The sequence below is a fragment of the Staurois parvus genome, unplaced genomic scaffold (assembly GCF_062004578.1).
Source record: "Staurois parvus isolate SC_StPar_1 unplaced genomic scaffold, SC_StPar_1.0 ptg000052l, whole genome shotgun sequence".
NCBI lineage: Eukaryota > Metazoa > Chordata > Amphibia > Anura > Ranidae > Staurois > Staurois parvus.
In genome coordinates this window covers 4,478,290-4,502,500 of record NW_028317848.1, presented here as the reverse complement: position 1 = coordinate 4,502,500, position 24,211 = coordinate 4,478,290, and the positions used below count along the sequence as shown (strand labels likewise).

General features: G+C 42.3%; 1 protein-coding gene across 3 annotated transcripts in view; it reads left to right on the top strand.

Annotated features, from left to right (window-relative positions):
- The window catches only part of CPQ (carboxypeptidase Q), a 586,146-nt gene that overhangs the window by 58,110 nt on the left and 503,825 nt on the right, over positions 1-24,211 (top strand). The gene's annotated exons all lie outside the window — the stretch shown is intronic.

The window sequence follows — 24,211 nt, the reverse complement described above, 5'->3', positions numbered from 1 at the left end:
TTTTGCTATATAAATGAAAAAGTCCAAAAATGTTGAAAAAAGTGTTTTTCTTATAACATTTTGCAAATGTAATCTTTCTTCATAAATTTTGGCCAAAATGTATTCATCTATCTTTTTAGTAAAAAAAAAAAAAACCCAAATTAGTTTATAATCAAAAATTTTTAATTTTTCAAACTTTTTTTTTTATACATTTTTATTATTTATTTTTGTATTTTATCATACTGTCGCCCTAGCAGTACAATGTCACCATAGTGACACTGTACTACTTGTGGGGGGTGATGAAGATTTTTTTTTTTTTCCTTTTTTTTTACACTGATTTCTTTTACACCCATAAAGACTATAAAAGCAATAATCTCTCCTCTCTGGCTGCATTCCTGCAGCCATTGAGAAACACTGTGAGAGCTGTGATTGGTCACAGCTTGTCACATGGTACAAGGCTGTTGTGAGTAGCCTTGTACCATGTGACCTCTTTGATCATTCACAGATTTCACAAGTAGTAAACAATGATGTCAGGAAGTCACATCTTGTTTACTACTATTCATGTGATTACTGATTGGCCAATCGGTGATCACATGAATCAGGACCTCACAAAGAGAGGTCCCATACAGCGATCCTCAAGACACAGTGAGCACCGATTGTGGTGCCGCACGCTCCCAGGGAGCGCGCACAAGCATTGGATGTGTGGGGACGTTTAGAAACGGCCACCCTCATCGGCAACGCTCCTGTCCGGCCGGTTATCTACCGGACGTGGTTAAAGTATATTTCCCAACTATACTGTACGTCTGTTGTGCGTTCCCATGCACACAGCGTACCTAGACAAAAAGAAAATTCTTACCTTTTTAGAGGTCTCTCAGGAGATGTCATGGCTGATTGCAGGGATTTTTGATAAGTGGAGTCACTTATTAAGGTCTTTTTTATTTGGATGCTAAGATATTTTGAATTCAAGCCTCTGTAGGTTGATAAATTTAATTTCCATCAAACGATGAAGCATCCTTATATTCCTAACACACTACCCAGTCCATATCAGTGTAGATATCCAGCATGAGATTTTTTTTCCCCATTGAGATCTGAGGTGTTTTCAAAAGTGGTCCTTTAATTTTTTTTTTTGAGCAATATATAGAGTTGTGATCAAATGTTTGCATACCTGGCAGAAATCATGAAATGTTTACACTGATATTGAAAATGACTGATCATGCCAAAAAACTGTCTTGTATCTAAGGATGATGATCATATGAAGCCTTTTATTACCATATCGTTATTAGGCTCCTTTTTAAATCCTAATGATAACAGAAATCACCCAAATAGCCCTGTTCAAAAGTTTACATCCCCTGGAATGCTTGGCCTTGGTACAGACACACACTGTGCCACACACAGGTTAAAATGGCAATTAAATATTCATTTCCCACATCTGTGGATTTTTAAATTTGCAATTGGTGTCTGTCTGTGTATAAATAATCAGTTGGTAAGCTCTCGCGTGCATGCACTCAGCAGACTAGATACTGAGCCAAGGGGAGCAGAAAAGAACTGTCAAAAGACCTGCGTAACCAGGTAATTGAACTTTAGAAAGATGGAAAATGATATAAAAAAAATATCCAAATCCTTGAATATGCCAGTCAGTACTGTTCAATCACTTATTAAGAAGTGGAAAACTTGGGATCTCTTGATTCCAAGCCAATGTCAGGTAGACCAAGAAAGATTACAGCTACAACTGCCAGAAGAATTGTTCGGGATGCAAAGAAAAACTCACAGGTAATCTCAGGAGAAATATAGGCTGCTCTGGAAAAAGATAGTGTGGTTGTTTCACGGAGGACAATGCGACAATACTTGGAACAAAAATGAGCTGCATGGTCAAGTTGCCAGAAGCCTTTACTGTGCCAATGTCATAAAATAGCCCTGTTACAATATGTCTGATAAAACCTTGACATGCCTCACCGAGCTTTTTTTATGGAAATTGCACCGCAGAGGTATCTGTCTCAGGTATCGGGAGCATTTGCACGAGTATGAGTACTGGAAATACTTTGTATTGGTGCCACCTTAATATGAAGTGTGTGTATACAGTGAGGAACAGAAGTATTTGAACACCCTGCGATTTTGCAAGTTCTCCCACTTAGAAATCATGGAGGGGTCTGAAATTCACATTGTAGGTGCATTCCCACTCAGACAGAATTTGAAAAAAAATTTCAGGAAATCGCATTGTATGTATGATTTTTAAAGAATTTATTTGTCTTGCACTGCTGAACATAAGTATTTGAACACCTAAGAAACAGCAAGAATTCTGGCTCTCAAAGACCTGTTACTGTCTACCTCTACTCCACTCATTAATCTAACTTAGTAGCACCTGTATGAGCTCTTTAAAGACACCTGTCCACCCCACAGTCTGTCAGACGCCAACTACTACCATGGGCAAGACTAAAGAGCTGTCAAAAGACACCAGAGATAAAATTGTGGGCCTCCACAAGGCTGGAAAGGGCTACGGGCAATTGCCAAGCAGCTTGGTGAAAATAGTTCAACTGTTGGAGCAATTGTTAGAAAATGGCAGAGGCTAAAGACTACTGTCAGTCTCCCTTGGACTGGGGCTCCATGCAAGATCTCACCTTGTGGGGTATCACTGGTGATAAGAAAGGTGAGGAATCAGCCCAGAACTACAAAGGAGGAGCTGGTCAATGACATGAAGATAGCTGGGACCACAGTTTCAAAGGTCACTGTTGGTAGAACACTACGCCATCATGGTTTCAAATCATGCATTGTACGGAAGGTTCCCCTGCTCAAGTCATCACATGTCCAGGCCCGTCTGAAGTTTGCCAATGACCATCTGGATGATCCAGAGGAGGCATGGGAGAAAGTCACGTGGTCAGATGAGACCAAAGTAGAACTTTTTGGTCTAAACTTCACTTGTCGTGTTTGGAGGAAAAAGAATGAGTGGCATCCCAAGAACACCATCCCTACTGTGAAGCATGGGGGTGGTAACATCATGCTTTGGGGGTGCTTTTCTGCGAAGGGGACAGGATGACTGCACTGTATTAAGGAGAGGATGAATGGGGCCATTTATTGTGAGATTTTGAGCAACAACCTCCTTCCCTCAGAGCATTGAAGATGGGTTGTGGCTCGGTCTTCCAACATTACAACGACCCAAAGCACACAGCCAGGATAACCAAGGAGTGGCTCCGTAAGAAGCATATCAAGGTTCTGGAGTAGCCTAGCCAGTCTCCAGACCTAAATCCAATAGAACATCTTTGGAGGGAGCTGAAATGCCGTGTTACTCAGCGACAGCCCCGAAACCTGACAGATCTAGAGGAGATCTGTGTGGAGGAGTGGGCCAAAATCCCTGTTGCAGTGTGTGCAAACCTGGTCAAGAACTACAGGAAACGTTTGACCTCTGTAATTGCAAACAAAGGCTTCTGTACCAAATATTAACACTGATTTTCTCAGGTGTTCAAATACTTATGTTCAGCAGTGCAAGACAAATAAATTCTTTAAAAATCATACAATGTGATTTCCTGAATTTTTTTTTAAATTCTGACTGAGTGGGAATGCACCTACAATGTGAATTTCAGACCCCTCCATGATTTCTAATTGGGAGAACTTGCAAAATCGCAGGGTGTACTAGCAGGTGTAGTAGAGTAATAGAAATCCAACAGACCCAACAGTCATGACATGCATGCTGCTGATTCTGTGTAATTGAATCACTAATTGAAAGGGGCATGTTCAAAATAATAGCAGTGTGGAGTTCTATTAGTGAGGTCATTCATTCTTTGAAAAACAGGTGGCAATTATTGCTATTATTTAAGGAAGGAAGGCAGCAAATGTTGTACATGCTGGTTACAGTGCATTTCTCTCTGAAATTCTGAGGAAAATGGGTCGTTCCAGACATTGTTCAGAAGAACAGCGTACCTTGATTAAAAGGTTGATTGGAGAGGGGAAAACCTATAAAGAAGTGCAGAAAATGATAGGCTGCTCAGCTAAAATGATCGCAAATGCTTTAAAATGGCAACCAAAACCTGAAAGACGTGGAAGAAAGTGAAAAACTACCATTCGAATGGATAGAAGAATAGCCAAAATGGCAAGGACTCAGCCAACAATCAGCTCCAGGAAGATCAAAGAAGGTCTAAAGTTACCTGTGAGTACTGTTACAATTAGAAGACGCCTATGTGAAGCCAAGCTATCTGCAAGAAGCCCCCGCAAAGTCCCACTGTTGAAAAAAAGACGTGCTGAAGAGGTTACAATTTGCCAAAGAACAGATTGACTGGCCTAAAGAGAAATGGCGCAACGTTTTGTGGACTGATGAAAGTAAGATTGTTCTTTTTGGGTGTAGTGGCCGGAGACAGTTTGTCAGACGACCCCCAAACGCTGAATTCAAGCCACAGTACACTGTGAAGACAGTGAAGCATGGTTGCACAAGCATCATAATATGGGGATGTTTCTCATACTATGGTGTTGGGCCTATTTATCGCATACCAGGGATCATGGATCAGTTTGAATACATCAGAATACTTGAAGAGGTCATGCTGCCTGATGCTGAAGAGGAAATGCCCTTGAAATGGGTGTTCCAACAAGACAACGACCCCAAACACACCAGTAAACGTGCAACATCTTGGTTCCAGACCAACAAGATTGACGTTATGGAGTGGCCAGCCCAATCCCCGGGTCTTAATCCAATAGAAAACTTGTGGGGTGACATGAAAAATGCAGTTTCTGAGGCAAAACCAAGAAATAGAGAAGAACTGTGGAATGTAGTCCAATCATCTTGGGCTGGAATACCTGTTCACAGGTGCCAGAAGTTGGTTGACTTCATGCAACACAGATGTACAGCAGTTCTCAGAAACAGTGCTTATACAACTAAATATTAAGTGATTCAAAGGAAAGCAAAATCTTCAAACATTTTTCAGTTTATATAGTGAATGTTTGAGTTTGTAAAGAAGAATACAAACACTGCTATTTTTTTGTACAGTCTAATATTCACTTTTCTTCAATATTTTTAGAGGAACAACACAAATTTGATATATTTTTCTTCATGTTTTGATTTGGAATAGAATGTGTAGTGTTTCCAATGCATTTGTGTTATGGAAATAAAAGCTATTAGAAGGATTTTGAGCTTTTATTTACTTTTTTCAGCACACTGCTATTATTTTGAACACAACTGTATATTATTATTTTTTTTATTCATACTGTTCCTGTTTATTGTGGCATGTCAGGGATTTGTTATTTCTCTTATTATATATTTTTTATATCTTCTTGAAAGCCTCATATTGCATTGTGGGATGTTGGAGGGTGTACTTGAGCTACTATTTGCATGCCACAGGAAACATTGACTCTTCTTTAGCAAAATAGAAGATTTGTACAGGTACTTTATAAAGACTCTATGACAACGTAATTCTGTCCCATTTATTATTTTGTGAAGACAGATCTGCTTTAAAGGTTACAGTTTACTAATCTGCTCCTGGACATAAAGGTCATTTACTAGTTGTTAATGGGGTGTTTACTGCTGGAATGGATCTGGTATAAATGGCTTGTTTGTTTAAAGCTCACATTTGCTGAGATTGACTTCCTTCCGTGCTAAAAGCCTGAAAAATTATGGAATGTTTTTTCATTTAAAAATATAAATAAAAAAGCAGACACTAAGGTAAATGGCTTTTTAGTTTACATATTTGGGACTGAATGCATTTACCCAGAGTCGGTGATAAATAAAGCTGGCAATGCACGATAAAATTTATCTCATTCAGCCACATGGGCTGAGCAGGTGGACGACAGCTCTGTGTCCGCTTCGGTGCTGCACTTGTCTGTTTCCACCTGACTGTCATCCGTTCCAGTCTGCCGAGTGGATGGGGAATGGATCCCCATCTGTCTGTTTGTGGCGTACATGGTCCAATCGGGTCCGCCTGAAAAACTGGCAGGCAGACCCAAACGGACTGTCAATATGAAAGGGGCCTTAGACACTTACCCTATCGGCAGGAGAAAAAACGTTAAACGTAAAAAAATGCATTTAGCACTTGGATGTTCATTTCATTGGCCAGGTTTCTTGCCATTGAAATGAATGCCCAAGCTTTAAACACTGCTAGCTTTTAGCTGTGTTTTTGCTGCGTTTGGCGTGTTTTTGCTGCGTTTGGCATGTTTTTGCCAAAATGCTCCTCTCCTGAACACGATTCTTCTGCCTAAACTCTGCTGTTGCTAAACTCTGATAAAAGCCTATGTGTGCATGAATACATAAGCTTTTATTGAGTTGAGTTCAGTGGCTTTGACAAAGGAACAGAACAAAGTATGTCGGGCAGGAAGATACCATCAACGCCGCTTATGGCTTGAATTCCCTCTATGTATAACCAGCTTAATGTATTGCTAAAAGAAAAAGCTTTTTGCTAGTTTTGGTTAGAGTGGAGAGCGATTAGAACCTCTGTCAGGTTTTATTGTCTGTGCCCCCATTAAGGAGATTCACCTTCACTATTTGTCCTGTTTACCAGTATCATCAAGTGTAAAAGTGGAAGTAAATCCCAAATTTTGGGTTGTCAGCAGAACAGGAGTAGAGGGGAAATCAAGACACTGATTTTGGTGACTCTGACGACCAGGGATTCTCTCGCTTTTGAGGGATTTCCGCTCTCTTCCTGTTTTTAAATTGTTTTAGCTATGGGCTTGAAAGTGAAGGGAAATCTCCCCACTGGGACAAAGATGGCAAAAAAAAAAAAACTGACAGAGGTTATACCCCTCCCTTACTCTATACAAAATGGGAAAAAAAAGTTTTGCCTTTAGGCCTACATTTAAGGGAAAACTGGGCCCCAGGTAAGGTAGCAGATTGCCCCCCCACCCATTCTTGGTTTGACACTCTTAAAAGAAAATTATAACCAAAGATTATTTTTAGCCATACTTCTCTTGAGGGACACAGGAGTGTACTTGTGTTCTCCTGTGACCCAGATCGATCCAGCGGTTTGTCTCTCAGTGTACGACTGAGCCAGAATCAGTCACTCCTGCCCCCTCCCCAGCCCGGATCTCCAGTGAGAACTGGAGGGGAAGAGAAGAGCGCGGTAACTGACAGTCACTGCTCTCTGCTCAGAGCTAACTGAGAACTGAGCAATTAGTGGTCATGTGATCGCTCAGTTCTCAGGCTTAGAACCAGCAGGAGACAGCTGAAGCATAGAGGTGAGTATGTATGTCTGTTTTTTGTAAACTTTAAGGCGCACAATAAGTAGATGGATGTCACCACATTTGCATTGTCTGCATTAGTATAGCCCTTTTCTGTCAGGCACTTAACTGCCTACAAGTATATCCTTTCTTTGTCAAGCGACAGACAGGGACAGGTGCACAACATTGACCAAATATGCGATACCTACTTACAGTACTGTATCTAACTGGCTTACTGTAGTTCTGTCAGCCAAATCTGAACACTGTCTAAATGAGCTGTCATGGGAGCAAGCACCGCTTATCTTCAGTCACTGCTTAGATGATACACAAGCACTAGTAATCATCCTAAGGACCTGCATTGCCATCTGTTTCAGAGGTGTAGCTGGCCCCCCCCTTGATATCCCCCAGGCTCTAGATTCTGTGCTAGATCACCTTGTGGATGACCCATCTCTGCCAAGAGTTCCCCTTTAAATAGACTTTATCAAAGACGGATAGCAAGTATACTGAGAAGCTGTGTGACAAAGCTATTAGTGCTACAGTTTTGTAAAACGGTAATGCAGAACCAAAGAGGCTTGAGGCAGGCCACAGACGTGTAAACTGTACATTAAAAAAAAAATTAAGATTAAGAGTTTGAAAGAGATGACAATACAAGCCCTTTGGGGGCGACTGGTGTTTGTGAATCATCTAAGCAGTGACTGTAGATAGGCAGCGCTCAGTCCCATGACAGCTCATTTAGACAGAGTTCAGACTTGGGTGACAGAACTGAGCCCAACAATAACCAACTGTGTTTAATGTTAACAACCTAGATTTATACAATATGAATTAACTCTGCAAAAGAGAATTTCAAGGGCAGCTTTGCAGTCTTCTCTTTTATATATTCCAAATGTTTACAGAACGCCACTGAGCACAGTTTGTCTTAGAATGGCCTTGGAAGATAACCCTATTATAATTAGCAAGCATTGATCCTTGCTGTAAAAATTAAGAAAAAAAACAAATATATGCAGTCCTCTGAGGTTTTATTAATTTGTTGAAAACTGCACAGATTTTAAAATGTTCACGTAGTCCTATTAATTAGCCACTTACCTGCCATAGTAGACACTTCCAGGTACCTAAAGGTCAATCCCCCTTCTAAAGGCACCCCAGGAGCCCCAAACCCTATACTCTGGTATACATATGGCATCAGGCTCTTGTTGTTGAGACCTGGCCTCCCCCTTCCTATATCTCTTGGCCCATAACTGTGAAAGTCCAACAGTGAGGTGTGGAGGGTAGAAGGAGGCTGATCAGAGTTTTGAACTGCAGAAGGTGCTTTTTGTGTTGATAAGATGACACCCCAGGGTTCCATCATGAGCCAGTCGGACCAGCCACCACATTAAAAAACCAGTAAGGAGTTTTAGAGACGAGGGGTACAGAATACACAAACACATATGTTATCAGCCCTGTTTGATAATGATGACCGTAGCCTTAGCAGCACATACAAACACATGGCAGACAAGGTAGAGGGGTACAAAGAGGTGCTGGCTTATGCTGATGGCGTCCCTTATCTAGAGAATAACAGTAGTGTTTGGGGCAGGTTTTCTAAACTACACAGTTTATATGTACCCCGGGAGCTGCTGGCTGGCAGGCATTTGCTTACCATAATAGACCTTTGATTGTTTTACAATTTAACTTAAAACAGACTCTAAGTAATAATATGGACATGGAGAAGGTTATTTTCAGAAGCCATATGACTGAGGAAGCTATCAGGAGAAACAGAGTAAATTCTGAAAAAAAAGGTGTATGTAGTGAACTGCAACCAAATTAAAACCATGATATTGTAGATGGTAAAATTAAAGCCTTGTCTAAAGATGGAAAACAAGTTTAAAAAGGTTAAAGAAAGCAAATATGTTTATATTGTTAGGTGATGTAATGAGAAACTCTTACCTTCTTACTATGAAGGATTCTTTCATTTTGATGCCTATATTCCACTTGAAGGGGGAAGCCTGGATGGGGTATTTCTCCTGTTAATCTTCGCTCTTGTCTCGCCTGTTGCCATTCATATCTTCGCTCCCATTCGTTACCAACCTATGGCTTCTTCCTTTACTACCCTTCTGCTTAATCCCAACCTGCAACCATTTGTTACTGACCTTTGGCTTGTTTACGGACTATGCTTCTGCTTGATCCCTACCTGCTTATCTGTTACCGAACCCTGGCTTGTTCACCTCCTGGTGGGGCGATCCTGAGGGCCGCAACCTGGTACTAACACGCAGCTAAACCCATCTCCACCATTTGGAGCTCTGGTGAATACAGGTTAGTACTTAGACCCCACACCTCAGGTAAACCCTTGTCATCCGCCAGGGTGACCTACTTGTATACCTGTCTCACTTGTTTGGGAGCTGCTCCACTGCTATAGCTACTGGCCTCCGAGCCTGACGCCTTGACATATCCTCTGTTTGGTTTGGGAACCATAAAGAGGTTTGAGTACCATAGAGTTTTGAGTAGAAACCTTGAAAGAATTATTCTGTTGGTAATGGCCCCATGAGACAAGAACTGCTGGACAGAAGCAATCAGATCCACCTACAATGACAGGGAAGGCGACAAATTGGAAAGCATGAAGCAGGGAGAAGTCAGACAGTGAAAATCCATTTCCAGATACTCCTGTTAAAGGACCAGTCTCCCTTGTCTCTGTTAGCCAACATCCAACAGACAGTACAGACTCTACAAAGCCTTTTTTGGATTTTCAACCCAAGGAACTCATCACTGTACTCCTCTCACAGATTGGGTCTGTGAGTACCTGGGTCTTTTCATTTCTGCATGAAGGTCTTGGGTCTTATGGTTGCATCCATTTAGATTGTGCCGTATGCCTAGTTTCACTCCAGAACTTTACAACTTAACATCCTGGCAGCATGGGACAAACAGGCTTGGTCCTTGGACTGTCCAAGAGATCAGACCCCCAAGGCCAGGCACTCCCTAGTATGGTGGATTTGTAACCCAGCGCTGGAGTCAGGGAAGCCCTATTCTCCAAAAATGAGGACATTTTCAGATGCCAGCTTTTTGAGTCAAGGAGCAGTTTTAGATGTCCTCTCAGTGCAAGGGGCATGGCTATCAGGGGAAGCACGCCTTCCCATCATCATTCCAGAGTTTACAGCTATTTGGTTGTCTTCATTGCAAGGACATCCAATGAGAATCTAATTAGAAAATGCGATGGCCATGGCCTGCATCAATCATGAAGGAAGCACAAGATGTACTACACAAGAACATAGACTTCATCTTCTCTTGGGCAGAAGTGCACATTTTGTCCCTGTGCCCTGTCCACATCTCAGGTGTGAAAAATTGTCAGGCTGAATTTTTCAGTTGTCAGCCTCTGGATACGGAAGAATGGGCTCTCTATTCAGAGGTATTTCAAGCCCCTTGCCACAGGTGGGGGGTGTCGGACATGGATCTGCTGGCATCCAAATGAACCAACAAACTGGGCAGGTTTGTTGCCAGGGCCAGGGACCTTCAGGAATTTATAGTGAAGGTATTGGTGGTGCTGTGGGCCAGTTCAGCCTGATTTATGCCTTTCCGCCCCTCCAGATTCTCCCTTTTTTTTGTTCTATAGGATCAAGGTGTATGACATTTTGGTGATTCTTTTTGAACCGAATTTGCCTTGGAATGTGTGGTACCTGGACATACTCAAACACCTGGCAGGTGCTCCGTGGGCCCCTCTGCATCATCTGTACCTTCTGTCCCAAGGGCCAATGTTTTTATCCTGCTTTTCGCTTGCTGGTTTTAACATCATGGTCCTGAGGGACAGGTATCTCCTATCCTCTTGAAGGCTAGAATATTAGCTTCTTGCAAAGACTTCCATTGCACCTGGCAGGTCTTGTTTGCTTGTGAGAATCAAAATACTACATTCATGTTAGAAAGTACTGCTTGTTGCTTCTGTAGAGGGTCTCTGAGCTAACAAGGTTGTCTTGATGCCTACAGTCTCCTTCCTCCTGAAGGTGGTGTCTTTTCACCTTAACCAATACATTGTCCTACGTTCCCTTTGTCCTACTTTGAGTGCAATTTCTCCCCACTGTTTTGACGTGGTACATGTTGTGAGAATTTACCTCTCAGCTACTGCTCTTTTAGGCATATGGATTTCCCTTGTGTGCTTCCTGTGGGTTCCCGCAGGGGTCTCCCTGCTTCTCGCTCCACCATTGCTAGGTGGATCAGAGAAATGATCATTATATCCTATAGTCTGAAGGATAGGGTTCCTCTCATCTTCTTCTTTTTTTTTTTTTTTTTTTTTTAAAGGTCTGTTCTACCAGATCTGTTAGTGCTTCAAGGGCACTTCAGCATCAGGCATCTGTTTCTTAGATTTGCAGTGTTGCCATCTGTGCTTATGTTCACACTTTTTTGTTAAGTTCTATCAGGTGGATTTTCAAGCCTCTGCTAATGCCAGTTTTGGGTGTAAGGTGCTGCAAGCTGTTGTTTGAGTCATTCTCTGCATTAAGGTAAAAAATCTTCCAACATCTGCCCCCCCCCCCCCCCCCCCCGCCAAACACTTGCCTGACTCCTCCACCAATCCAACTCTGTCCCATGTGTAGCATTGCTGCTCCCTCTTCCTGTTCTCACAGGCGACTCTGAGACCAGCGATACCCTTAGGCTCCTGCTCCTGTCATTCAAATCCTGTGAATAGGGAACATGGAGCGTTTCCACATAGGTGCCCCCATAGCACATGGCTTACAGTGGGGGCACACGCAAGGAGTGGACAGCGTTGACGGGGGACTCCAGATTAGGAAGTAAGGAGCTGCTCTGTGCAATATTGTTGCACGGAGCAGGTAAGTATAACCTCTATTTTATTTTAGCCAAAGAATAATGTTTAAAAGCCTGTGTTTATAATATACCCCAAGAAACAGATTTAACTGGTAAGTCAAAAATCCTATTTTACTTTATGCGTTCCCTTATGAAATACATTGAAATCCTATTTAGTTCAGGGTTGGCAAATATTAAATATAGGTAAATTTAAAGCTCATTAAATTACATGTTTTTTTTACCAACCTTAACCTACATAAGCAAAATGTCCACAGCTGTGCTCTTGTCCCTATGGCAGAAAGTCAATTAGGGCATTTTCTTGTTGGGTGCAGTAGGTAATTCCATTGCCAGTGAAAGCATGAGGAAAAAATAATTTAGGTTATAAATTATTCTTAAAAAAAGAACAATTCTAATATTTTTCCACAATATTATTACAGTGTTTGAATATGTATTTTTTACATACTTTTTGATTGTAGAACACCAGATACTAGCTATAAATTGAACAACACATTATTTCCGAGGCTTGTTTTTATGTTCAGAGGAAGCAGAGAGCACATATGTTTGTGTTGATTTGTATTTACTGGGAAAAGTAAATCCTCTGTGTGATTTAAAGGATTAGCAACCATTGAAAATTAAAGCACTTATTTATAAAGTGCTTTCATTTCTAATCAAAACCATGTAACCCTCTCTGGAAAGACTGTTATTGGTTGCTTGGTCCGTGTGTTGAAAGAAAGGGTTTCTCAGTTATGGTGCCTGATATGCTTCCATATAGTGACGTTTCACATTTGTATCTACTCCCTTATCACTTTGCCTGCAGCTCCTTCATGAGCCAACAGCATCGGTCATAGCAATTATAGCAGTGTTTGAAAGACTGAATGTGAAAACCTAGTTGTATTTGAACATACTTGTACTGGCAGCCTTCTCCCTAGTGCGGATTCATCATATGTTCACTTTTGAAAAAATAGTTTGCATTGTGTTAAAGGGCTTATCTTTTTTCTACAAAATCTCAAGCCTTATTTAGATTATGCTTTTACTATGTATTGCACCCATGTGCAACAACAAGATGCTTGTATTTAATCCTCTTACTGAAGATTGGAGGACTAGTTTATAGGGTGTTTTGTCTCTCCTTTTGTTCAGTCATGGTGCAGCTATGACATAGGGTCTTCTTCTAAGATGGAAAATAACTTTTACTCTAATTGGGCATCACGCAGACATACAGTCAGGTCCATAAATATTGGGACATCGACACAATTCTAACATTTTTGGCTCTATACACCACCACAATGGATTTGAAATGAAATAAACAAGATGTGCTTTAACTGCAGACTGCCAGCTTTAATTTGAGGGTATTTACATCCAAATCAGGTGAACGGTGTAGGAATTACAACAGTTTGCATATGTGCCTCCCACTTGTTAAGGGACCAAAAGTAATGGGATAATTAGCTTCTCAGCTGTTCCATGGCCAGGTGTGTGTTATTCCCTCATTATCCCAATTACAATGAGCAGATAAAAGGTCCAGAGTTCATTTCAAGTGTGCTATTTGCATTTGGAATCTGTTGCTGTCAACTCTCAAGATGAGATCCAAAGAGCTGTCACTATCAGTGAAGCAAGCCATCATTAGGCTGAAAAAACAAAACAAACCCATCAGAGAGATAGCAAAAACATTAGGCATGGCCAAAACAACTGTTTGGAACGTTCTTAAAAAGAAGGAACGCATCGGTGAGCTGAGCAACAACAAAAGACCCAGAAGACCACGGAAAACAACTGTGGTGGATGACCGAAGAATTCTATGCCTGGTGAAGAAAACGCCCTTCACAACAGTTGGCCAGATCAAGAACACTCTCCAGGAGGTAGGTGTATGTGTGTAAAAGTCAACAATCAAGAGAAGACTCACCAGAGTGAATACAGAGGGTTCACCACAAGTTGTAAACCATTGGTGAGCCTCAAAAACAGGAAGGCCAGATTAGAGTTTGCCAAACGGCATCTAAAAAAGCCTTCACAGTTCTGGAACAACATCCTATGGACAGATGAGGCCAAGATCAACTTGTACCAGAGTGATGGGAAGAGAAGAGTATGGAGAAGGAAAGGAACTGCTCATGATCCTAAGCATACCGCCTCATCAGTGAAGCATGGTGGTGGTAGTGTCATGGCGTGGGCATGTATGGCTGCCAATGGAACTGGTTCTCTTGTATTTATTGATGATGTGACTGCTGACAAAAGCAGCAAGATGAATTCTGAAGTGTTTCGGGCAATATTATCTGCTCATATTCAGCCAAATGCTTCACAACTCATTGGACGCCGCTTCACAGTGCAGATGGACAATGACCCAAAGCATACTACAAAAGCAACCAAAGAGTTTTTTAAGGGAAAGAAGTGGAATGTTATGCAATGGCCAAGTCAATCACCTGACCTGAATCCGATTGAGCATGCATTTCACTTGCTGAAGACAAAACTGAAGGGAATATGCCCCAAGAACAAGCAGGAACTGAAGACAGTTGCAGTAGAGGCCTGGCAGAACATCACCAGGAATGAAACCCAGCATCTGGTGATGTCTATGCGTTCCAGACTTCAGGCTGTAATTGACTGCAAAGGATTTGCAACCAAGTATTTAAAAAGTGACAGTTTGATTTATGATTATTATTTTGTCCCATTACTTTTGGTCCCTTAACAAGTGGGAGGCACATATGCAAACTGTTGTAATTCCTACACCGTTCACCTGATTTGGATGTAAATACCCTCAAATTAAAGCTGACAGTCTGCAGTTAAAGCACATCTTGTTCGTTTCATTTCAAATCCATTGTGGTGGTGTATAGAGCCAAAAATGTTAGAATTGTGTCGATGTCCCAATATTTATGGACCTGACTGTATATAGTACATAATGAATGCAGAGTTCTCTGATGTGTGGATAATTGTTCAAAAATCCAGACAATTGTGATTTTGCACAGAACCCCATGCTTCAGGGCATAGCTTGTCCCAGAGTATCTGCACATGTCTTGGTGAAGATTGGGTGCTGCCATAGAGTGGTAGTTTCCATCAGTACTTTGGCTTTGAACCCTCAGACTACTATTATTGTTAGTTCCTCATGCCAGTCCTCCTCTTCAAGCCACACATGCATCAAGTTGTGTGAACTTATTTTAGCTGCAACATAGTTAAGGAGGCGGTAACTGCCGGTAGACCACATAATATAAATATAAGCTTTGATTTATCAGGTGTTTGCAGAATCAAATGAGGGCTACGTTGTGCAGAAAATAAGGGAAGAGTGTTTGTGCAATCCCAAAGTTGTGCTGTGATTCCATCACACTTGGAGATTTAAAGATCTCCACCCATCTGCGCTAATGAGAATACTGGGTAGTTACTTAAAGGGTCAGTTCCACTCATTTACTTCCAGGCTGCCCTGGAACAATCAATGAGGGAAAAGGATCTGGAGGTGTTTGTAGATCCTAGACTTAGCAATAGCATAAAATGGCAAGCCACAGCTAGCAAAATACTGTCTTGCATTAATAAGGACATACATTGACGAGATAAATAAAACATTCTTCCGCTATGTAAAACACTGGTTCTACCTCATCTTTAATAAGAAATTCAGCTTTGGTCAGACAAGACATTGTTGAATTAGGGTTCAGCGAAGGGCTATAAAATTAACAAAAGGGGGGTGGAGGACCTGAGCTACGAGGATCGATTACATATAGATTACAGTTATTCAGTTTGGAGAAGAGGCACTTAAGAGGGGATATGAGTACAAATATATCAAAGGTAACTCCAGTAAATATAATAAACAATTTAGTCTAAGGTCCCAGAAGTGGACACATGGCCACGATTTAAGTTTAGAAGAAACGGGTTTGACCATAGGTTGTGGAAAAGGTTCTTTATTGTTGGAAGAATGTGGAACTCCCTCACCAGAAAGTGTTACTAGCTGGAAATGTCAACAACTTCAAAAAACTTTTACAGGGCTATAGGAATTGTTAAAGAATAAAAATCTCACACACGGGTGTAACTGCATGAACCTGTGTCTTTTTTTCAACCTTATTAACTATGTAACAATTGTAACCGAATTTACAATCTGATAATTGCTGATACTGTTAATTGCTTTTTCTTGGACCAATTTCAAATGTCCTGGACTTGAAGTGGTTAAAGCAAGCTCATGATTGCAGCTGCAAACCTTAGCTTGGTGTAATTTTTGTCACTTAGCGAATTGGTTGTTTAGCAAAAGCGATCCAGGTGGCTCTACAGCCTCCCAATCACTGTTACAGTGGTGAGAAGAGATTTCCCCCCTTGAACTCTTTGGTAGCTCCAGAGATATTGGCACAAACGTCAGAGTGAGAGCAATAATTCTAGGACCATAATTCATGGTAACCCTGAACTGATCATTTGTAAAGACTTTCAAAATTTTGCCTATTAAAAATTTTAGGTTTTATAATGTTTTGACATTTCATGCATCCACACAACTTTTGAGTCTTGATGTGTGTTTTGTATTTTTTTACTCGCTCCAAAATGGGTATTCTACCATGTTTTGTGTGTATTAAAATTCATTTTATTGTATTTTTTTTCTTTTAAAATACTGATAAACAGCTGCGGAAGCATTGTGTGACATACAAAATTGCAATTGCCAAAATTGTATTCTACAGAGCTTCTGCTTTTAGAAAATATACAATGTGTGGTGGTCGTAAGTAATTTTCTAGGAAAGAATACTGATTTTGACATGTGTGAAACATTTAAAAATTGTCCAGGATGCAAAGTGGTTAATTTGGCAAGCAGACTGACCTGTAAAATTCATTATGTCATTGCCTTGTCAACAGCTGTGTCCTGGGTCAGGTTAGACAGCATCCCAGAATTTCAAAATGTCATGTAGTACAGTGTCTTCTACCAGGACAAAGTGTAAGTGAAATCAAGTATATATGTTTACATGACATTTATTTCTAAAAACATCATTTCAGTCCCATACATTCAACAGCTACATATTTTGGATCAAAGGCTCCGGGTTTTTTTGTATATTTTTATGCCATCCCCCTAAATTCTAAATGTGACCACTTGAGCAGAATCTTGCTAACCACTTGTCGTCCTGAGGATTTACCACCCTTCCTGACCAGGTCATTTTTTTGCATTGCAGCACTGCGTTACTTTCACTGACAATTGTGTGGTCATGCAACGCACCCAAATTAAATTTTGCGTCTTTTTTTTTTTACCACGAATTGAGCTTTCTTTCAGTGGTATTTGATCGCCTGTGCATTTTTTGCGCTATAAAAAAAAGAGAGACCGACATGTCCAATAAAAAAAAAAATTAAAAATCACATTTCATCATAAATTTATGCCAAAATGTATTCTGCTACATGTCTTTGCGAAAAAAAAAATCCCAATACATGTAAATGAATTGGTTTACTGAAAGTTATAGCGTTTACAAATGGTGGTGTGTATATATAACGGTCGTAAAGGTGGTGGGGTTGGTCTTCTCCTGCCACCGCAGAGCACCTTCCGAGTTCTCCCAAACCCCCCCTCCCTATCCTTCTCCTCCTTCGAGGCCCACTGCGTCCCACTATTCTCCCCAACCCCCCTGAAGATTGCTGTGATATACCGGCCTCCTGGATCCATACCCCGCTTCCTGGATGACTTTACCTCCTGGCTACCCTTCTTCCTCTCCTCTGAGCTACCCACCATCATCCTTGGGGATTTCAACATCCCTGTCAACCTTGACAACCCGGACACATCCCATCTCCTCCACTTAACCTCCTCCTTTGCACTTGCACAGTGCATACAATCCACCACCCACTCCAACAGTAATATTCTTGATCTTGTCTTTTCCAACCGCTGCGCTCCCCACAACCTCACTATCACCCCCTTTCCTCTCTCTGACCACAACCTGATTACCTTCTCTATCTCCTCGTCCTCCAACGCCTACCCCTCCAAATGTCACACCAGCCGTAACCTCCGCAACCTTAACCCTGCCCCCATCCACTCTGCAGCTGATCAACTCTATGACAGCATCCTCCCCCTGTCCTGCCCCCGACTTGGCTATAACTGCCTACAACAACGCGCTGTCAACAGCCCTTGACTCACTAGCGCCTTTAACCACACGCAACATCAGACCCCGACCCCTCCAGCCCTGGCAGACTGATCACACCAAAACCCTCAAACGACACAGTCGTGCTCTGGAGCGACTATGGCGCAAAACAAAATCCGAAAAAGCCTTCACCCGCTACAAATCTGCCTTCCACAACTACACCTCCTCCCTCCACGCAGCCAAACAAGCTTACTTCCTGACCCTCATCAAGACCCTCTCCTCCAATCCTTGCCGACTCTTCTCCACCTTCAACTCTCTACTCTCTCCACCCCCACCTCCACCCAGCACCTCACTCACCGCCCTTGAGATTGCCAATCACTTCAAAAACAAGATTGACACAATTCGCAAGGACATTGCCGCAACTCACACACCCTCTCAACCTGTCCCCTCTCACACAGCTACCCCCTCATCCCGACCCTCCCCCTCGACATAACCCGCAGGGACTTCGTTGCTGCTCAAACTCCCTCCAACCCCGTTGCCCCACCACTGCTCTGACCTCCACTTCCACCCCACCCTACATTCCTCATACTGAAGCTCCCCCAACACTCCGCACCTTTGACCTTACTACCATCGAGGAAGTCTCCAAGATCCTCTCTGATGCCCGCCTCACCACCTGCCCCCTCGACCCTATCCCCTCACAACTCCTACGACATCCCTCCCTCTCCATCCTACGCTCCCTCACCTACATCTCCAATCTCTCCCTCTCCTCAAGCACTTTCCCCTCCCCTCTGAAACATGCACACATCACCCCCATACTTAAAAAGCCCTCCCTGGACCCCAATGACCCGAACAACCTCAGACCCATCTCCCTGCAATCATTTTACATCTAAACTCCTCGAGCGCCTCGTCTACACCCGCCTATGCTCTCACCTCAACGACAACCACCTCCTCGATCCCCTACAGTCTGGCTTCCGTCCCCCTACACTCAACCGAAACCGCCTTACTCAAACTCTCCAACGACCTTCTAACTGCCAAAGCTAATGGCCACTATTCAGTGCTCAAACTCCTTGACCTCTCTGCGGCCTTCGACACAGTCGACCACCCCCTCCTCAAAAAAAAAAACTACACTCCCTCGGCCTCAGATTCTGCTTTCTCCTGGCTCTCATCCTACCTATCACATTGCTCCTTCAGCGTTACCAATAATGCTACCACCTCCTCCTCTCTGTTGGGGTCCCTCAAGGCTCTGTCCTCGGGCCCCTTCTCTTCTCCATCTACACCTCCTCCCTTGGCCAACTCATACACTCTCACGGCTTCAACTACCACCTCTATGCCGACGACACACAAATCTATCTCAACCCCCCCACCTCACCCCCTCAGTCTCTGCCCGAATCACACACCTACTGAGCGACATATCAGACTGGATGTCGCTCCACTTCCTTAAACTGAACCTCTCCAAAACCGAGTTTCTTGTCTTCCCCCCCCAGCCCGGACACCCCCCCCCCCCCCCCCCCATTGACTTCTCCATCACATCCAACAACGCCACCATCAAACCCACCCTGCAGGCCAGAGTACTTGGGTGTCATTCTGGACTCCAACCTATCCTTCCAGCCCCAAGTCCAATCTTTAACAAACTCGTGCAGACTCCACCGCTGCAACAATGCCAAAATACGCCCGTTCCTAACCCCAGAAAACACTAAACAGCTCATCCACTCCCTCATCATATCACGACTCGACTACTACAACTCCCTCCTCACTGGCCTGCCTCGCCGCTGGCTATCCCCGCTTCAGTCGGTCCTGAATACGGCTGCCAGACTCATTCACCTTTCCAACTGCTCCGTTTCCGCCACCCCCCCTCTGCCAATCCCTCCAGTGGCTTCCGATTGCGCAACGGATCAAATTCAAAATCCTAACACGGACGTACAAAGCTGTCCACCATACTGCTCCGAACTACATCACTGACCTAATATGCAAGTACCGCCCAGCATGCACACTCCGCTCCTCACAAGACCTCCTACTCTCTAGTTCCCTGGTCTCCTCCTCCCATGCCCACCTCCAGGACTTCTCCAGGGTGTCACCCATCCTCTGGAACTCCCTGCCCCAACCCATCAGATTATCACCTACTCTCCTCTCCTTTAGGCACACACTGAAAACCCATCTCTTCAGGGAAGCCTATGCCACCCCCTGCTAACTTGCCGACCTCCTCCACTCTTCCTACCACTTCATCCCCCACAGCTATCTCCTCCTGTACCACTATCCCCTCCCTCCTAGATTGTAAGCTCGAAAGAGCAGGGCCCTCGATCCCCTCATGTTTTGCATGGTATTGGTATTCTGTCACATGTTCTGTCCCCCTTTGTAATGTACAGCGCTGAGCGAACTATTGGCGCTTTATAAATACTGTATAATATATATATTCTTATTTTTTATTTTTACTAGTAATGGTGGCAATGAGCGACTTATAGCAGGACTGCGGCGGGCATTCTGACACTGGGGGGAACTGACTTGGTGTCACTGACATCCCCAGTGACACCAATACAGTGATCAGTCCTAAAAAAAAGCACTGACATTGTACTAATGACACTGGGCAGGAAGGGGTTAACATGAGGGGTGATCAAAGGGTTAACTGTGTGCTGTTTTACACATAGTGCTGTGTCCATGTGCTTCACTGTAAGCATGCTGCTTTGCATGGCTGTGCTGTGCACAGCTATCCAAATACTTATTTCCTTCACTGTACATAGGTTTTGTTGTGTAATGCTCCTTATATTTCTTTGTAGGTGCATTTGAATATTAATATATACTTTGGATTGAAAGTTTTTACACTTTATACTGTTTTAGAACAGCAAACTGTACAAAATTTATATAATTAAAGTTCTTTGCCATACAGCGATCTTTGTGAGGATGCTGCTCTTAGAAGTTACTTTGCCCATCTGTCTGCTTAGTAACTTTCTGAAACTTGGAATCAGATAACAGACAGCTGATGTCTGCACTTTCCAAATTCAAAAAACCTGCTTCAGCTTTAATATTTGGCAGGTAGGTGAAATAATAAGGGGACTTTATTACATATAGTGCATCGATCTTGTCTTGTGGACTATGATTACATTTGATTAAAATTCTCTAAAAAAAACACAAATAGACATTCCAAAAGAGTACTATTTAAGGGAAAAATAAAGATATTTGATCCACCATAAAAACTTTTTTACTATGGATTGTAAAAACACAATTTAGACTTCCAGACATGATAGAATATAGAAATAAGGCAATAAATTAAAACTAAACATTTGCTGAGAAAACAACAATACTCTTGAAATCAGTTCTAAACATTGCAAGTATTTTAGTTAGCAGAGGGGCATAAGCAAGGAGGTACGTGGACTTTCTTTGTTGAGCATATGTCCCTGTATGTATACAGCCCTGTACATTATTATCACTCAAGACAGCAATGGGCTGTAGGCTCGGGTGCCCAAAAATGCCCAGGTGGATAAGGTTTTAGGCCTGTAGATTGAAACAATAGCAGAACAAAGGCACAGTGGGTAAAAAGCCTTTATGTGATGGTGTAAGCCAGCAATTGACACGTTTGCTTTGAATCTAGGAGCCGGCTAAAAATGTTAGGGGCCTTTTTTTCTAAATTTAGCTGCCTGGTGCCCAGAACTGCGTGTCAGAAAGAAATAAAAATAAAGAAAGGAACCGTGTGGGCGGGCAGGGATGACACATTGAAAGTGTAGGTCCACCGTTACAGAAAATCTGTCCCTGCACTGGACCCCCCCACCATCAGTGTCCCGCTGCATCCTCTCCTCCCAGCACTGACAGGATGGGCTAGATGGGTTTTGTTTGGTCAGTGCTGTCCATGTGACGGTGCTGACCAGTTACAATGCCTCTTTTCCGTATGCTGAGAGGTACGGATAGGAGATTAAGCCATGGGGCTAACAAATCTCTGGATCAGTGAAGTGGCATTCCGGTACCTGACAGTGGATGGCTGCCAAAATCTCAGGCGCCAGGATGCAATTTCTAGTCGCCATAGCGACCTGGTGCCTAAGATTTATCAAGCCCTGGTGTAAACATCTATGAGATATATTGGTCTGAAAAATGTATAATCTGGTATATTGTAGGGCAGTATGGTTTGTTAATATAGTTTTTAACTCAAAACGTTTTGACTAGAGTTGTCTTTTAAAGTGTCGTCAAACCAACAGCCACCAATTTGCAAGTATAATTGAGCAATACACCGGTAAGCAACTGTACGCGAAACACATTGAAATTCTGAATACCCTGCTTACTTCTGCATATACCGCTGTCACATGATACTATTTAATTTGCCTATCTCTGCACTTCTAGATCAGTGGGTTGAGCAAGCAGGAAACCTATAACTCTTCCTGCAGCTGTCACTGCAGGAAGTTTTCATTAACTTATAATAGCTGCGCAGAACGGATTGGCGCTGTTGCAGTCATGTGGGTTAATAAACAAATAAACAAAATTGTAATTTTATTACAAAATAACAAATAAACATTGTAGCCATTAATCACCATCTAAAATATTAGCTGTAATATAAAATGAAAATAGCGAAGAACAGGGAGAGCTGATATCATTCAGACAACTGGCGTCACTCTGCAAGCAGATGAAAAAGTCATGTGGGGGGAAGGAAAAGAAAAAATTTTGGAAATGAATGGCTTTGCAACTGGTGGAGCATGCGTACTGTGAATGGCAATACACCAGCCAGAGGATCGGCTGCTATTGCATTGCAGCTACCAATAGAGAGGTCTATGGAAATGTCAGTATGAACCAGGTATTTACAAAAAATTGAAAGATGCAAGATGTAAAGGTAAAACACACAGGGGACATAATTATAAAAAATAATAACACAGAAAATAATTAGTTTAATGACCATTATTTTATTTACATATAGAGTTTCTGCATACACAGAAACACTAATCACAAGATAAATGTTTAATACTGAGAGAATTTTGGACAAAATTATTATTTTCCCATGCAGTGGGGCTGTGCTTGCACTGCATGGGTTAGATGCTCGTTTTTGTCTAGGGGCTCAAAAAGCAAAGATATCCGCCGATCCTCCAAGCGCAAGACCGTTTCCCACCGCTCTCTTGTGAATGGTCTGTTCCTAACATCACATCCATAGACCAGCTCAGGGCGTAAGGACGGCGGGAACAGTCCACCAATGGATGTGGGGGAGTGCGGTTTTCCAGATGATCGGAGAAATGGGTAAGTTCAGATTTTCCCTGAGCTCCTGGACAAAACAAACACTTAACCCATGCAGTGCAGTAGCAGCCCCACTGCATGGGAAAAGAAATGTTATGAGAGGAGTTTTGCATTAACAAAGACTCTGAAAGCAGTGTTGATTCTCCAAAAAGAGAAGACTGGTAATTATCTTTTTTAAGACACCAGAAATGGAGGTACAGTAAGCCTCTCTTCTGACTCATTCACGTGTGTGTACATTATCAGAGTTATTGAGCCCTGTAAACAGGATTTTTACAGCGGAAACTAAGTACATACTAAAAACACACGGAGTGAGGCCCAAAGCTTCCTTGACTTACTTTTCAAGCTGTAGCAGAAGTGTGAACCAGATTTTGATAAACCGCAATATAGGACTGAGGAATAGTTAGCCACTGCTGGGTTTCTTCAGCCTCTCCTAGGTCAGTCTTATCAGAGCAACAACCCTTGCATCTGCACCACTGCATTTATTCTATTGCCTTTGTAAAAGTGTCTTAGAACTTTGGTATATTCTTGTGTATACCATATTAATTAGGAAAATCAGATTTATTATCTTTAGAAAGCTCATTATAAGATGATGCAGTACATGGCTGGACTTTGCTCCCAACCCAGCATTGAGGTTTGTGTTGCCACAGTTTCATATGTTTATAGTTTGTGGAATAACTTTTCTGATGAATAAGGCTGACTTTTAGCAAACAGCAAGTACTTTAATTAGGGAGAAGGGCATTTTTCTATCAACTAATTATGAAGAGAGGCCATACAAAATATTCGAAACCTTTTTATATAGTGACCCGGAGTTCTGTTCATTTAATTTTCAACAAACAGTTTGAACCTTTGATGTTGCTGAGAGGCTGGTTTCCTCTTCATTCTGGCTGTAAGCATCAGAAGAGAATGACATCAGACGGACAAAATCACATTGTAATGTGACGGAAAAAGAATAAAGGAATACACAGAATGGATCATTATAAAGAAATGGCATAAACATACATCCAAGACGTATAGCAGAGAAAGAAATGACAGCCCATACTGCTTTGAGATTAACAAGATCATAACATTAGAAGACATCAAAACATATTGACCATAAAGACCAGCCTTCGGGAGCAATTTAAAATAATTTAATGAACTTCTGATTCTATC